This window comes from Sorex araneus, chromosome 2, assembly GCF_027595985.1.
Source record: "Sorex araneus isolate mSorAra2 chromosome 2, mSorAra2.pri, whole genome shotgun sequence".
NCBI lineage: Eukaryota > Metazoa > Chordata > Mammalia > Eulipotyphla > Soricidae > Sorex > Sorex araneus.
In genome coordinates this window covers 7,200,740-7,218,080 of record NC_073303.1, presented here as the reverse complement: position 1 = coordinate 7,218,080, position 17,341 = coordinate 7,200,740, and the positions used below count along the sequence as shown (strand labels likewise).

General features: G+C 50.9%; 1 long non-coding RNA gene and 2 other non-coding genes across 3 annotated transcripts; 1 reads left to right on the top strand and 2 right to left on the bottom strand.

The window, feature by feature from the left end:
* Positions 1–197: 197 nt before the first annotated feature.
* Positions 198–10,984, top strand: LOC129402417 (uncharacterized). The gene is made up of 3 exons (XR_008628654.1): positions 198–676; positions 2,622–2,724; positions 8,597–10,984. It is a non-coding gene; the product is annotated as an uncharacterized LOC129402417 (long non-coding RNA).
* Positions 10,985–13,742: 2,758 nt separating this feature from the next.
* On the bottom strand, positions 13,743–13,814 carry TRNAQ-CUG (transfer RNA glutamine (anticodon CUG)). The gene has a single exon. It is a non-coding gene; the product is annotated as a tRNA-Gln (tRNA).
* A 1,207-nt stretch (positions 13,815–15,021) lies between these two features.
* On the bottom strand, positions 15,022–15,093 carry TRNAQ-UUG (transfer RNA glutamine (anticodon UUG)). The gene has a single exon. It is a non-coding gene; the product is annotated as a tRNA-Gln (tRNA).
* Positions 15,094–17,341: the final 2,248 nt, after the last annotated feature.

Sequence of the window (17,341 nt, the reverse complement as noted above, 5' to 3'; positions counted from 1 at the left end):
TTTGCACTTCTGACAGAATATATGTCAATATTAGTGGTAAAAATCAAAACGTAAACTCAAAACCCTCAAACGCACTTAAAGCTCGCGGCGCTTTAAGAGCTAAGAACTAACCACAGAGATGAGAAGTCCTCCCAAGTTCCTAGAACGAACCCGGAAGTGACGTTGGAGGAACGAAACTACCCATCCTGACCCCAGTCGACCACCGAGATTTGACTGCGAGCTTAGTGCGTTGTCCTAGGCGGTGTTGCGCCCTGTGGCCAGTAAGAACCTGTTTTCAGGCAGGTCGAGGGGCCCAGAGTTTTCAGTCTACAACCTGACGAAGGTGGAACTCAGGGAAATGTCGAGAAACTTAGGTCTGGGTCTGCATTTTCCCCCCACTCCGCCCCGTGCTCAGTCTTGCTCGGAAGAAGCTGAGGGCCGAGTCCGCAGGCGTCAGGCCGAGGGGAGGCTGTTGGGCGGGGGCGCCGCGCCCCGAGTGTCTTGTAATGAAGGAAACAGGCGACCGGGCGTCGATGGCCCTAGGCACAGGTCTGGACGCCCCCAAGGATCCAACCGACCGGGCCGCGTGCACGGCTCGACATGACCGTTTCTGGGCGCGACTGCGCGGGAGGGACACCTGTGAGCTCCAGACGGGGCCCACCGGGCGACCTGCCACTGATGGATGATTCTGGACCAGGTGAATGAGCGTGTGAGGGGGCCGTGCAGCCCCCGTGCCAGCCCCTGCTTGCCCCAGTGCCTTCTCGCAGCCCAGACGGCCTCTCCCTGCGCCTCTCCCTGTGCTCCTCGCAGTGAAATCTGCCCGCGGGGCACTGGACCCAAAGCTCGAGGAAGGAAGGAAGGGAGTAAACGGAGCTTGTAATCATGATCAGGTTTCGGGGATTCCGCTGTTTTTTTCAACAAAATATTTATTTTTCCTCACCAGAGTTTCCTTTAACAGCAAGAAAATTCATTAGTTCTTAAGGATTTTTTGCTTATGGGGCACACCCCTGGTGCTCAGGGAGCACGCCCGATGAAGCGCCAGACCACATGGGGTGTTGGGGCTCGAGCCCAGTTGGCAGAGTGCAAGTCAAGCACCTAACCCACCGGCCTCTTAAAAACCTTCTATTTTGGGGGGCTGGAGCGATAGCACAGCGGGTAGGGCGTTTGCCTTGCACACGGCCGACCCGGGTTTGAATCCCATCATCCCATATCGTCCCCTGAGCACCGCCAGGGGTGATTCCTGAGTGCATGAGCCAGGAGTGACCCCTTTGCATCGCCGGGTGTGACCCAAAAAGGAAAAAAAAAAACCTTTCATTTTGGGGGCTGGAGCGATAGCACAGCACAGCACGTAGGGCGTTTGCCTTGCATGCGGCCAACCCGGGTTTGATTCCCAGCATCCCATATGGTCCCCAGAGCACTGCCAGGAGTAACCCCTGTGCATCGTCAAGTGTAACCCAAAAAGCAAAAAAACAAAACAACAACAACAACAAAAACAACCTTTCATTTTTAAGCACCACCAGGAACTTAAAATGATAGACTTCGATTGAGATGTCTTTCTTTCCATTCGCCGCTTGTGTAAATAGTCAGTGGTGCTCTCAATAGTTTTCTAATGATCCGGAAGTATCCTGCGAGTGATCTTGGTCCTGTTGCAATGATTGCTAGTTGCTGAATTATGTAAGTTACCACTAACTCGCCTTAGAGATGTTGTTATTGTAATCTGCACTTCTTTGTGTGAGAAGTGCTACTTTTTCCAGCGGTGAATCTGAAGCTTGGAGAATTTAGCTTGGTACTATGTTTAATGACAGATGAGTAGTAAACTGCAGAATCAGAAGTTGGCGTTGATCTATATCACGCGTCAAACTGCTCTGAAACTGACAACGTGCCTCTGCTAGTTTCTCATTTTAATGTAAGCAGTTAAATTAGGGGCCCAAGTGGTAGTACCTGGGATAAAGCATTTGCCTTGCCTGTGGCCTCTTGACTGTCGCAGGACTACTGCAGATGACCCTCCAAGTGCCACCCTGGGTCACAAGCATCGACCCAGAATAGCTCCTGAACACAGCGGGGTACGACCCCCGCCAAAGAGAGAATGACATAAAAAAAAAGAGAGAGAATGACATGGGCAGCTCGAGGGCAGAGAGCTGTGACGCAGATTCCCCCAGAGCTGGAATGAAGGCAACCTTAGAGTGGAATGCTGCTGTTCTTCGTTTTTTTTTTTTGGGAGGGGGGCACACACGGAGTGGCTCAGGGGCCTCCTGGTTCTCTGTTTAGGGGTCCCTCGTGGCAGTGCTCGGGGACCATCTGCAGTTCCAGGGATTGGACTGTCTGTAGGGCAAGCACCGGAAACTCTGTCCTAGCCCCCGGCCCCTGTGTCAGTGGGCTGGAGAGGTTAACGATGACCACGGTTCCCAGCCTGCAAAAGGTCCCTGGGGCACTTAAGGTGTAGCCCACCCTCACCTCCCATGCCCTCCAGCACCCCCCTTTCCCACCTCCCCCCACATAAGAAACCACACTCACCAAAAGACTGCACCGAAAGTAAATAAAAGAGAAAGGATGCTCAGAATGAGTTACTGAATCACTTTTAATCCTTTTTTTGGGGGAGGGTGTTAGGTATATATTTAACAGTTAAAAAAATTACTTTTCAGATGACAGGATGAAGGAGAGAGAATTCTCAGCAGGATTATAAAGAAAGGCCAGGCCGAAGGAGCTCGAGGGGACGCCTGGAGCCCTTTGCTAGCGCTGAAGCAGGTAAGTCTGAGGCAGCCTGTGAGTTGGGCAGGGATTTCGATGCACACGCTTAGCCGAATGCTGTCTGATGGGAATTTCTGGAACCATGGCACTGGCCTCCTCTGTGTCTGTGACCAGCACAGCAGTCTCTAGCCACATGACTGCTAGACACAATCTACTGAGTTTTTCTCTTACTAAATTTTCTTAATATCCTTAGCTGTTGGCTACTATACTGGACAGTACGTGAGGTTGTAGTTTTCAGAGGGAAGGGGGCACACAAGACTTCTAGCTTAGCGTGGTTGCTCTAGAGTTAAAACTGCAGACACTGCCTATTTAGGGGCAAAAAAATAAAGCAATAAAAGCAGTTAAGAGACTTGGAAGAATCCAGGGGAGTTGTAAATGACCTCAATTACCAGCCCCTTATTGTTTTCTTTCATATGTGGCTTATAAACATTCTTATCATATGACATAGTCTCTTAAAGGGCAAGAACTTCAGAAAAAATTCTCCATAAGCCTCTGCATTGATTTGCTTCCCTTTCCTCTCTCTCCTTTTCCCCTTCCTCACTCCCTCCCTTCCTTCTCGCTTAGCTTCCTCTTTCACCCAGCAGTGCCCAGGGACTGGGGATTCGAAATTGAGGTTGGTAATGCTGATGCGTAGGGAGCAGCCGTGCTCTGCCTGAACCTGCCTGAGCTCTTCCTGCTGCTCCCAGGCTTCCGGTGCGGCCCTGCTGCGTGTGGTTAGACCTGCAGGAAGGGGGAAGGAGTGGGAGTCGCTTCCTTGGAAGCACAGGGCGGGGCCTGGGAGGTAGTTCGGGTGGGGGGTGCGAGCTTGTAGCAGTGGCCCACTCCTCCAGTGCAGTGGGAGACCCCTCTGTAAGGGCAAGGCTGGAGAGAGCACAGGTGCTAGCCTTGCCTGCACCCTGCCCTACTTTGCGATTTCATTTGATCTAACAATTACAAAATATATGAAAAAATTTAAAATACTTTTGGATTTTTGGGCCACACCCAGCGGGGCTCAGGGCTTGCTCCTGGCTCTGTACTCAGGGAGTTGCTCTTGTGGCACTCAGGGGACCGTGCAGTGCTCGGGATCAGCCACAGTTTGCCTGTAAAGCAGCACTCGCGCACACTCAGCTCTCTCTCTGGCCCCTGTCGGTTTTTGGTTTTGTTTTGTCTTATGTGGGTACTTTGGGATAACACAAACGACCTTTTTTTTTTTAAGCTCAAATCTGGGCTCCTGTAGGCAAAGCATGTGCCCGGCCCACTGGGCTCCAGCCCTGAATCAGTCGTTTGCCGCATCTGTCATCCCCAGTGCCCAAGCTCTTGAGTCAGACTCGCGTGTCCACGGTGACCTTTTCACTCGTCCTAGTAGCGTCACTCTGATGACGCAGATGTAGGTGACAGTTCCGAGAGTTTGGCTGTGGGAGAGGCGAGCTGGCTTTGGGCTGTTTCAGTGTTGAATGTTCTGCTTGTGACTTGTCACTTACACTTCTCCGGGCACTGTCTGCAGCCTTTGGGGGAGGTGGCTGTGTGCCAGGAGCTTTTCTTGGCAGTGGTACAGGCTAGTGGGAGCCGTCAAGGGGAAGCCACCATCTCTGACAGCCAGCAGTGAAGAACAGTGAGGCAGAGTAGGTGACAGGGATGGGAGGAGGAGAGGCTGCCGTCTGCCGGCCAGTTACTAAGTGATTTGACATCTCCTTTAGTCCCCTGTGATCTTTCTTCCAGAGTGTGGGGTTTCTTCCCACTCCTGGATCTGAAAACAGGGCCACACTTGGCTTTGGATTGAATACTAAAGAGTCTGACCCATCTGAGGTCGCAAAGGAAGGTTTGTTCACAACAGAGCCCGCTTGCTTGTGTGTTATGTTTGAGACCATACGTGGCTGTGCTCAGGTCGTACTCCTGCCTCTGGCCTCCGGGATCCCTCCTGGGGGCGCTCTGTGTGATGCCAGTGATTGGACCCCGGCCAGCTCATGCAAGGCAAGCGCCCTCTCTGCTGTGCTCCCCCCACTGTCTCCCCGGGCCTGCTTTTATGATGTCACCAAGTGATCCCACAGTGAGCAGGCAGCAGAGACCACCAGTTTCCTTGGCTCCTTGCACATTCTGGCACATTCTGGCTCAAACTGATGTCGGGTTCTGGCCTCTGACTCATCTCCTCTGGGGCCCTTCTTATTGGAAAGGGTTAGTTTTTCTTTCTGTACCTGGTTCCATTTGCTCGGGGCTGGAGGCGCGTGGCTTTTCTCTTGCTCCTCATTGCCTTTTCCCCTTCAGCAGCCGCAGGAGGGCTTTCTCCTTCAGAGCCTTGAACTTGTCTCCCTGACTCCATAGCCTTCCCCCGCCGTCCTGCCGTGGAGGGCATATACTTCCTTTCACTTGTTGAAATGTATGTCTCGGGGCCAGAGAGATAGTGCATTGGGTGTAGAGCCTTGAACGTGACCTCGTGTTTAAAGTAGGAGTGATATGTTTTGGGGGGCTACACCCAGCTGTGCTTCAGGCTTACTTTGCCTCTCCGCTCAGGGATCAAAGCAGGGTCAGCTACATTCATGCTCATCTTGTAGCCCCCTGTACTGGCTCCCCCCGAAAGCCCTTCTTCAAACAGCGCCTGCTGTGTCCCCCCTTCCATCCTGCAGCCTTCTGTCCACAGTGCTGTGCCTGGTGCTTAGTGGCTTTCACTCTGCACCTCACTGGCCTGTGTTTCGGGGGAGAGGGCCCACACCCAGCGATGCTCAGGGGTTCCTCCTGGCTCTGCACTCAGGAATCACTCCTAGTGGTGCTCCAGGGACCCTATGGGGTCTCGGGGACGGAACCCGGGTCGGCAGCATGCAAGGCAAACACCCTCCCCGCTATACTATCACTCAGCCCTGTCCCTTACTTTTGAGTGACATTTGTCATAAATGCTTCCTCGACAAAGCATTCTCATTCTCGCTACTTGACATGGCTCGTTCGGTTTCTCCCTGTTTGGCTGCTCCTTTCCAGTGCTCTCTGTTTGGGCCATTCTCCTCGCTGCCCCTCAAATACTGGCAGCCTCGGGCCTCAGTCCTAGGATCACTCCCCTCCTGGGGCGCCCCGAGATCCCGGCTCACGGCGTGTCTGTTGTTTGCGGCAGAAAGACAAGCAGACGGAGGGTGGAAATGGGGGTGTGCGGAAACAGTGTTCGTTTTGGCTCCTCTGCAAACACACCCCGGTGATCCCTGTCCCGGTCCGCAGTACATTTCACGGTCTCTAGCCAAGCTCCTTTGGCATCTCCTCAGTTTATGCTTGAATAAAAATCCTCTCTCTGACGCTGGTGCGACCCGCAGCACACGGCCCTGGTGGGCCCCTCCCTCCGCCAGGCCGCCCCTCTGGCCCTGCTCTATGCCAACCCACTGCAGTGGGCAAACACACCTGCGCCCATGGGGACTGCCGGGTTGGCGTCGTGCCCTTCCCACCCCAGGGTGAAGTAGTGCCTGTTCCGGGCCGTCCAGCACGGGTTTGACTCACGCAGGTACAGCAGGTAGGGGGCTGCCTTTCGCGAGGCTTTTGAGTTTCAAGGACGCGTGGGCATCCCAAGAGGGATGGAGGAAGGACCGGAGGATGGGGAGACGGGCCCCTGGCTGGGTGGCAGTTACCCCTGACGGCACAGTCATTTCTCCTCCTCTCTCCCGAGCACACTTGACCTCTTCCCTTGCAGCATGACAATTTCTCCTCTTTTCCCCACCGTCATCCTTTCTCTCCCCTTTTCCCCAGCCTCCTCCATCTCTTCCCCTTACAGCCCAGTTACAGAGCAGTCACGAAGGGTGGGGGTACACATAGGTGGGGCGGAACATTGTCTTAACAACCAACAGCTAAAGCCACTCCTTCAGGGGAAGTTCTAGATTAACATAACTATAAAATCTCACCTGAAGGTTGGTACTAGACTACTAGGAGATCCCCTCAAGGGCCAGGAATAAGCCCTGAGCACTGCCAGGTGTGTCCCCCTCCAAATTTATGTTTAAAACATCTCTTTTTGGTGGGGTCCAAAGTGAAAAAATCGGGAGGGGAGGTGTGGGTCAGCCCCAGGCGTGCTCAGGAGCAAGCCCGAGTCCCCCGGCCTCGGACAGTGCTGGGGAAGAAACCAGTGCCCGAGGCAAGCGCAGTAAAGGTGCTGTTTCTGCCCCTAGGATGACTTAAAAGATAAGGAAATTAGGAAGACCATATTAAGGAGAATTTATAAGAGAATGATTTTTTTAAAAAAATATTTTTTTATTGAGGTACTATAATTCACAAAGTTATTCATAGCAGCCAACTTTACAATCAGCCACTGTGTCGATTCCATGTGTACTGTTTTCCCGACCTCAGACCTCAACCCCATCATGCCAGTGTCAGCGATCACTCTCGCCTGGGCTCGGGGGCCACATGGGGTGCCAGGGACTGAACCCGGATCAACCACATTGCAAGGAAGGCGCCGTAATCGCTGTCCTATCACTCTGGCTCCAAGAGAACAGTTTTTCTTTTTTTCTTTTTGGTTTTGGGGGCACACCTAGCACCGCTCAGGGTTTATTCCTGGCTCTGTGCTCAGGATCATTCCTGGCACGGCTCAGGGGACTGTACGGGGTGCCAGGAATCAAACCTTGGTCGGCCGAGCGCAAGGCAGGCGCCTTCCCTGGTGTACCTTCTTTCTGGCTGGAGAAGGGTTATCTGTGAGGAGATAAAGAAATTAGTATTTGTTGATCACTTACTACTTACCAGACACTATTCTACGCGCCCCGTTTGCGTCTTGGGGCCATTCCACACAGCCACAGTAGGGCAGAGCTGAACTGGAAGATTAGACACTGAGACTCTAGTCCTTGGTTTATGTCCTTTGAAGGTGTCAGATCTTGTGCCTGCTCCCCACCCTTGTTCTGGGCCACGCGCCCCTCCCTGTGACCACACACCCCACATCGGCCCTTGTAGGAGTAAATGTTACCTTGGGGCTTCGGGTACGTTTAGGAAGGTCAGTGCCAGTTTGGGATTTAGCGCTGGTTGGCCTTGGTACAGTAACCAGCACTACAAAAAAAAAGGAAATTCATCTTTTCCCCTCCTGGGACTGGGTCACCTGCCTGTGCCCAGGGCTGACTCTGGCACTGTGCTAGGCGGGACCCTCCGTGCCATCAAGCATTCAGCCAGCGTCAGGGGGTGCGAGGCAACCCGCTTAGCCTCTGTGTCATCAGAGAAAGGTAACAACTAAGTAGAAAAATGAGTAATGGATATTAGACAGTTTACAGAAAAGGAAATAAATAAGCAAAATCAAAACAAAACCCCCATTTGCCTGTGAGCAAGCCCCAGAATTAGCTGAAGGGGTGGGGGGTGGTGGCTTTCCCGAGGCCTAGTGGGACAGGGAACTGCGGTCCTGGAGCAAGAAGGCCAGTACGGGGGTCAGGACTGTCCCTCCCCGCCAGCTGCCTGCTGAAGCCATGTCTTCAGGCCTGAAGCCGAAACCCAAGGGCTTTCTTTGCACCCTCTCAGGGCCCTGTCTCAGAATGGGCTCAGGGCAGAAAACCAAGCTGCCGGGCCTGGGGTTTGAACCCATGTGGGCACGTGCCCGCTGGATGTTGAGTCCAATGCTTTAACCACTGGGCCATCTTGCTGATTCTATCCCGCCTTCCCCCCCGCCCCCATCATGCATTTTTACTGTCCTTTAAAAGAAATACTGAATTCATGTTTTGGGGGAACTGCTGAATTCTGAGGACAAAGATAGAGAATATACAGCATTCTTTCTGAGCTGTCAGAAAAAACTCACCTTTGTTGAGCTCCTCTTACTTGAAAGTCTCTGTGTGCTGGAGAAACTGGTTGTCCCTTGAATCCAAGTGAAGGACACGTGTGAGTTGGGGTAAGGGGACAGAGGGGGGAACCAGGCGTGGGAGTGCCGCTAATGCCACCCTCTACTTCTGCTTCCCCAAAGGTGCATCTCAACTTCCCATCCTTCAGCTGCTGAACTCAAACCACCACTCAGACCTACTAACGCTTCAGAGGCGAAAGGGCTGGAACCCGAGAGACACTGTATTCAAGCCCCGCAGCAAGACCGCGCCCCGGAAGTCCAGTGCGCCACAAGACCCAGCGGCTTTTTCCAATGGAAAATCCAGTATTTGCTGCCTGTGTGTTCCCTGCCCCCATACGCCCCCATTATTAAAAAGGCAGATGTCAGAATCCTCTGTGTGACCCCTGCTGGAGACTATGCTGGAGCCCCGGAATCTTCTGCTTACCAAGCACCAAGCACCCCCAGCCATTCCCAGCGGTAGTTTAGTTGTTTGCCAGCTGAACTCAGCCAAGGGAGGTAAAAGCTGTCACAGGAGTTTCTAAGAAACCTCGAACCCAGATGGAAAATGAGGGTTTTCTGGAGGAGAGAGCGTAACCGAGAGGAAAAGGGCTCCTTGGTGAGGAAGCAGAAGGCTGAGAAACACTACTGCATGCACAGTGGTAGAATGTAGAAAATCTACGGACTGATTTAGCAAATATGATTTACGGACAGTGATTACGGTGTTTCCAGCCTTTTTGTGTATTTATAGTAAGATGTGAGATGACAGATTTCAGTTAAAAGAACTGTATGTGCTAAATTAGCCAGAATTTTCTGGGTTTGAAAGGAAAAGAAAAAAGAGAGGGGAGTGGGAGAGAGAGGGGGGAGTGGGAGAGAGAGAGAGGGGAGTGGAAGAGAGAGAGAGAGAGAGAGAGAGAGAGAGAGAGAGAGAGAGAGAGAGAGAAGAAAGAGAGAGAGATGCAAAATAGTGTTAAAATTAAGAAGTGATTCCAGGCAATGGTTAAACCCAGGACATTGCCAGAAAAGTGTGGGAGTTAAACCAGAAAATAATGCCCTAAAGATTTTTTTTTTTCCTCTTCTGCACTGTGCTCAGGAAACCCTGGGGCCACTCCTAGCTGCTCAGTGCTGGGGTGATTAGGGGCCATGTGGCTGGGCCTCCACACACCAGGCCTGGGCAGGTGAGTCCAGGCAGAAGGCCCCACAGACCCCCAGAACTTGGCTGTTCTCGGGCTCCAGGGAACTTGACGTTGATGACCAGTTCCCAGCTTGTGTCTCCTCACCCTGCGGGCAGCCAGCTGTGCCAGGCCCAGCTCCTCACTTCCGGGACGTGTCCACTGTTGAGAGCTCAGATAAGCGGGTTAGTGTTCTCTCGGACTCCATTTCTCTGAGCATAATGTCCTCACGGCCCATCCATCTCGTTGTGTATTGCGGAATTTCCTTCCATTTTTGCTTCATTTGATGTCCGCACAACATTTTATTTTACTACCCTTGGATGCACATGTGAGGTGTTTGCGGAGACGGGCTCTCGTTAGCCATTTACACGGGGTTCAGGTCTGTCGGATTAACACCCCGCAGTGGGACTAAAGCATATCGTAGCTCTGATTTTTTAAGAAATGGGGGCTGGAACGATAGCACAGCGGGTAGGGCATTTGCCTTGCACGAGGCCAACCCGGGTTCGATTCCCAGCATCCCATATGGTCCCCTGAGCACCGCCAGGAGTAATTCCTGAGTGCAGAGCCAGGAGTAACCCCTGTGCATCGCTGGGTGTGACCCAAAAAGCAAAAAAAAAAAAAAAAAAAGTGAGGCTCCATACATTTTTCTCAGTGACTGCTCTAGCTTGTCTTCCTGTTAACAGGATGCAAGGGGTTTCACTTCTCTGCATCCTCCGCAGTACATGGCCTTTATTATTTTGCTAACAGTCTGCCGGGAACCAATGCCTGGAAACGGCCAGAAACCCATGCCTGGGAACTGCCAGAAACTTATGCCTGGGCACCAATATGTCAGTACAAACTGACCTGTAACTAGGAACAACCGCTTCTCGGGAAAGGTTGCAGAACAATGCCCAGGGAAACTGCCACCAGGGCCCACATCCAGTTTCATTTAACATTTGCATTCTTTGCTATTCCCCCATTCTGCCCACTTCCTCATATAATCAATTATAAAAGATTAGCTTAAGAGAAATAAAGTTGGAGCTTTCTTCCATTCTTGTGTCTGTCTGTGTCTGTCTCTTTCTCCTTGCGTCTGTCTCCTTTTCACTCTCGCACCCTCTCCCGGTTACCCACGTTGAACAAGTCCCGCGGGACGGGACAACAGTCTAGTAAGTGGGATGGTGGTTTTGATGTTCATTCATACACTTATTGGCCACTTTTGTCGTCTTTGAAGTAATTTCTATACCTATAGTACATTTAAAAAGCTATCCTCTTTTTTGTTAATAGAGCTGAAATGTTACTCATTTCTAAGGAATTAGCTCCTTACCACATTATGGTAAGGAGCTAATATGGTAAGATTTATCCCTATAGTTTGTTCTTCTTGGTCCATTTTATTCAACCCTATAATTTGTTTATAGATTGTTCTTTTATTATTCCATTCTTGTTATTTTATTATTTTTTTAATAGGAAGCTCTTTACAAGACTGCAGATGGTCACTTGGGAATTTCTCGTTCCTTTGACTATCCTCAATAGATTACTGGACATTTTTGTTCCTTTGACTACTCTGAGTAAGTTTCTGGACATTCTAACCAGATATTCTGGTTAGAAATGTCCTGATTTCTGCTAGACAGATACTAGTTTGTCTAGATTGTGACATTGTTGATTTTATTAAAAGGAAAGAGAGCAATGGGGGAGGGGGGGAGGGAAATAAACCAAAACGTTTCCCAAAGCTGCAGTTTCTGGACATGCCTTTGCTGCTCGGCCCTCCACCCCTGCTGGTGTTTCCGCAGTGGAGTTAGTGGTTATCACACTCGCCTGACCCGCGAAAGGTCCCCAGTTTGAAACTGAGCGGAAACATGTTTATTTCCTTCTCTGAAGGGTTTTGGCTTCCCTTCTTTCTCTGCTCAGTCTCCATTGAAATGAAATGTAACTGTGAATGCCAACGTGAATGCCAACGCACAGATCTCCTACATTTTAGAGTCAGCCGCCCACTGAGTGCAGAGTCCCAGGGATGGTTTGGGACCATGGTGGTTGTCAGCCTGAGGACTGACACTGTCCCTCTGTCCCTCAGTGAAGGGCCCACCTGCTGTGTCCTTGGAATGGGAACTGTCTGCAGTTCTGCAGTGCTGGGTTCCTTTTTGATCTCAGCAGGAAACTTAGTGGCTATTTTCTGCTCCTGTGGCAAAGCAGAGATTTCCCATAAAAATACTGACGTCCTCATTTCTCCCTCTCCTTCCCCCTCCTCCTGCTCTTCCTACTTCTCTTTCTCATAAAATAGTGTGAGCAGCAAGGGCATGAACCAGCCTCGAATGTCATCAGTCACTGTAATCGTTAACAAAATAAGTTACGTTCTCTTTAAATCTCCACACATTGGAAACCCACAGCGTCACTTATCATGTCATCCTAATACAACGGGCATCTCCCCTCTCCTGTGTACTGTACCCCACCTACAGGGCTCCCCAGCACCGCCAATAAACTCAAAAAAATAAAAATCATTGGCTTGGGAACAAGTCATTTCTTTTTCATGACAAAACCAAAAACGCATCAAACAGAAACCTCTGTGTGGAGCTTGAGAAAGTGGTGTCTTGCCTTGTTGGAAGGAAGGAGCTGGAAGCGGGGCTGAAGGGAGAAGGGACGCTGGCATGTGATCCCCAGGGCCATCAAACCAAACTCACAAGCTCACTTTTCTGCTACTTCATCTTCGAAGGAGTTTTTCATCTCTGTGGACTCGGTCCAGGCAGCCCAAGTGGAAGGTGCTCCTGGTATAAGGGCCGGATGTGCCTGTGTGTTTGCGCAGAGGACCGCATAGGCCTTGGAGCCACAGATTTGGTGTGTCCCTCCTGCCCTTTTTTTGTTTTGGGGCCACAGTTGAGGATGCGGAGGTGTTACTCCTGGCAGTACTGGAGTACTGTGTGGAGTCCTGTGTGGCCGCCTGCAGGGCAAACACCCTACCCGCTGTACTACCACTCCGACCCCAATTTAGGTATTTATTAAGAAAAACATTAATATCTGCACAACATTTTCAACAATAGCGACATAGAATTTCACCACAGAGAAAACAGCAGTGCCATCTTTTTTTTTCTTTTTTTTTTGGGGGGGGGTCACACCCAGCCATGCACAGGGGCCACTCCTGGCTCTGCACTCAGGAATTACCCCTGGTGGTGCTCAGGGGACCGTATGGGATGCTGGGAATCGAACCCTGGTCAGCCACGTGCAAGGCAAATGCCCTACCCGCTGTGCTATCGCTCCAGCCCCAGCGATGCCTTCTTAATTATAAAAAAAAAAAAAAAAAGGAAAAAAAATTAAACAAACTAGTCTCCCGGGAACACGAAGCCTCATGCTGCGCATCTGGGGACCCCAAGCCTCGCTCCAAACTACACTTCAAAACATACCTGGCAGATGTAACAGTAGAAACATTTTCACGAATTTTTTTTTCTTTTTAAAAATAATTTCTGTATCTGCCACAAACTTGTAAGGTAGCGGGAGAGTCAGTGAAATGAGCGGAGAGTAGGGCTCAGCTGAAGAGTTTAAGGTCTCTGCAGAGGACACAAAGTTTTGCTGTGGTCACAAACCTGTAGGACGTAGAGTTGGAACAAAAGCAGGGATGTGTGTGTGTGTGCGTGTTTGTGTGGGGGTGGCAAGAAGTGGGCATCGTTTCATTAGGTTTTCTTGGTCGTTGTTGGCGTTTTACTGGATCCAGTGCACTCATTGTGACAATTCCAGAAACTCAGCCCGGGTGAAGTTTCCCAGCACATAAGGGGGTGCCGTTGCCACCTCACTGCCTCAGCCTCCGACCCAGCCTCACAAAACTTTTATCCCAAAATTATTTTATATTTATATGTAAAGACCGATTAGTTAACGATGACATTCTTCTGAATCAGAAAGATGTAAAAATTGAGGTAGGATCTTATTTCCAGTGCTTAGACGCCCGTATTTTGAATGATTTTCTAGTAGTTTTGCCTTGTTCTGAACTAATAAAAGGTATTTGTGAAAGGACTTATACCCCATAGAATAAAATTGTACTGAAATCTGGTAAAGGAACACGTCTTTTTTCCTGTTAGTTTCATTTCTGGGGATGAAAATTTCCAGGGACAGAATGGGAAGAACAGAGATTATCCTAATGGTGGTTGCTAAAATGCAACTTCAGGTCCCACCGAGATTTGAACTCGGATCGCTGGATTCAGAGTCCAGAGTGCTAACCATTACACCATGGGGCCTTCGCTATTGCTGCGTTCCTTAAACACTGTGATGACATAGTTGGATCTGCCTCTCGACCTTGCATACATTGTCTGGCGTTGCGATCACAGCCCGCAGCCGATCGCCTTGTTCCCTGCTGCAGGGGACACCGACCTCCCCACATCCGCGATCCTCCCCTGCACCCAGCCGCTCCCGCCTTTTTCTCTCCAGGGGACCCGGGATTTGGGGGGCGGCGCTTCTATCTTACACGAGGAAAAGCAAGTGGGGGCGTCGTTCAAGACCCTGGTCCTGCTGTCTCGAGAGTCCCGGCCCCCGTGTGGCTCAGGGGAGTCCGGCTCCGCAGCAGGGGGCTTTCCCCGACTCGCCTTCCCGGAGCACGCCGCCGCCCGCCGGGCTGAAACGGTTTCAGGACCCCAACTGAGGGATCGCGGATGTGGGGAATCGCTTCGCCCGATTCCAGGTCCAACCCGGCGGCGCTGGACCAGGCAGGCGCGCCCCCTCGTGGACGCAGCGAGAAAGCGCAAGACCCGCACACCCGGACGGCGCTGAACCGAATCGGACCAAAGCAAAGCAAACGGCGTTTGCGAACTCCTCCGGCCAACACCTGCCTTCGCGTGGAATTCCCGTGCAGCAGGATATTCTGCAGATGGGGCTGGGCGGGGTCATTAAGTCGGTTCATTTTTCTTTTTGCAAAAGCTTGGCTGGAGTTTCTCCCTGCCTAGAACGGATGGAGGATGGTTAAGGCCAGTTTGTTGGCTGTGCGGAAGCTTGGAGGTGTGTGGGGGGACGGGGGGTTGGAGGGATTGGGGGGGTGGTGCATAAGGAGGGGCATAAAAGTCTTTCACTTGGGATTCTAACTGCTAAGACTTGGCGGAGACAAAATCAGGCCTCGTAAGAGATGCTTTTCAACGAGAGCTTACTGGCTGCGGCTTATAAAAACAAGAGGTGGGCCGGGGCAGGGGCTTTCGGCTGCCGTGGAAACAGACGGCTTCCTGCAGCCTAGATCAAAGGAATCAAGGAAGGAAACGTCTTCAGCTATTTATTATTCGGGGGCTGAGTAGAGGATGGACTCTTCCCAACATGAGGGCAGCGGGGAGGGCGGAACCAATTTGCCAGTAGAAAATAAGCAGAAAGTGTGACCATGTGTACGGGGAAAAGGGAGATTTTGTTTAGGGCAGGAGATCGGTAGGACGGAAAAAAAAAACACATCAAAAATTATAGTTGCAGAGGTCCCACCGAGATTTGAACTCGGATCGCTGGATTCAAAGTCCAGAGTGCTAACCATTACACCATGGGGCCGACAAGTGGTGACACTTGACATGTATCTCTTGTGACAGATCTTTATCTCTGCCTCCTCTAACACAAATTCCTAAACCTTTCCCACCAGAATTAGACCGCCCCCTAGAGGGGTATTTCGGAAAACGTCCGAGTGGTTTTGTCGGGAGAGTCCTACACCACGGACTCCCCGCGGTTGGTAAAGACGCTGGATGGTCAGGGTCTTGTCAAACGGGGAATCTCTGCGCCCACCTTGGCACTCGCTCATGGAATCATCTCACACCCATTGGCAATACAGTGGGAGATCTTGGGAGTCCTGAGTTACCACAAGAGAAATCTGACCTTTCCGAGGCCCCTAGACTGCTAGAAAACCCAGACAGCATCAAGAGCACGCACCCATGCTCCGCCCTCACCCCCTTAAAATATTTATTTACATCCTTCATTGAAGAAGGAGGATGGATTTGAGTTTCTTTTGGGGGGTGGGGGTGAGCTTCGGAGCATATAACTAGTGGCAATTATGAGTTAAGGATAGAACTAGTAGTTTAAATACACAAATATTTTGATATGATAAAGCATCCAACACAAAGGCAGTTTAAGTTTAAACTAGGTCTAGTTTAACTTCTACAGAACAATATACATATGAAATTTACATTTTATTGGAGGCACGTTGACTTACTGAGAGGGTTTCATGCATAAGACATTCTAACACCACACTCTTCACTACTGTCCCTCCCCCAGCACCTAACTTCCCAACCGATTTTTATTTATTTATTTATTTTTAGCTTTTGGGCAACACTCTGTGGTAGCTAGGGGAGCAGAGAGAGTTGCGCAAGGCAAGTACCCTAGCTGCTGTGCTGTCTCTCCAGTCTCCCCCCTCGCCTCCCAACCAATTTTTTGAGTTTAAGTTCTCACTGCAACTATGAGCTCCCAGATCCGTTCATTAGTCCACGGAGGATGCCGCCAACGGCCTGGTGACCACCATCTGCGTGCCCCTATACCTACCTCTACCTTTCTAGGTCATCCGAAGTCACGTGGCTCTGGAGGGCAGGGGCCCTCTCCCCCGAGAGTTGGTGCAGGAGCTCTTTAGTGCCTTTTGACGACTGCACTCTCTCCCCGGACCTAAGCAGAAGCCTTTTCCAGGCGCGTGGGGCAGAACCCTGGAGGTGGTGGGAGGCGCCCTGGTCCTGAGGAAGAACCTTCCCAGGCTCTTGCAGGAATTTGCAGGCCTACGGTTCTGCCTGCGCAGCCTCCGGTGACTTCCGGGGGGGCGATTCTTCCAGGACTAATGGGTGAAACTGACCAGGGTGAAACTGACCCCAGAGGTGAAACTGACGAGAGGTGAAACTAACCAGAGGTGAAACTGATCAAATTGCAGCTGTACCCTGTCCCGGCCCCCCACCAGGTGTTAATTGCTTGGCCTATATCTTCCCTGAGGTTCTTCGGCAAATTCTCAAGCAATGGAGTAAATTAAAAAATTAAGCTTTTACTGGAGGGGGAGGGGGGGAACAAAACAAAGCAAGAAAGAAGCCGTATCTGTAGTTTTGGGTCACACCTAGCGGTGCTCAGGACTTACTTCAGGCAGGGCTTGGGGGACCATATGTAGTGCCAGCGCTGCAGCCAGGTCGGCCGCCTGCGCAGAAAGTGTGTCCCCCTGTTCTATCTCCCCAGTGCCGATAGTCTTTTTTGTTTCTCAATCTCTTTTTCTTTTAAATTTAACTAAGATATTATTTTTTTTTGTTTTATTTTTTGTCACACCGAGTGGTGCTCAGGGCTTACTCCTGATCCTGTGCTCAGTGGTGTTCTCCTGTGGGGGGGCTCGGGAGGCCCTCTGGGGTATAAGGGAGCAAACCCCGATCGGCTGCGGTATATAGGGATTTTAAATAAACGTTTAAAAGTCTCAACTTCCCCAAATGCCAGGGGGCATCTATGGGAGATTTTATCTGAGAGTTCAGAGTTCTAAGCTTTAAATGGGCTTCCTTCCCAGAATTTGAAGAAAAGTGCAGGAACCAAGCCATGATCTAAGCAGTGGGAACGCGCTGGATGATCTTCAGAGCTCACACACCCCAGATTCTATTTTTGGAGGTGGGGGTAGCCATATCCACTGTTGCTCAGAGCTTACTCCGGGGGCTTCCCAGGGATCTTTCTTGGCATGGTCCAGTGGTTTCCCGCTGAGAAACCGTATCAGTTTGTACATTTTAGAATGATAAACTTCTTAAGATTGGGTTGTCTGGTGGAAAGGCATCATCTGCACGTTATTTTGACAGATACTGCC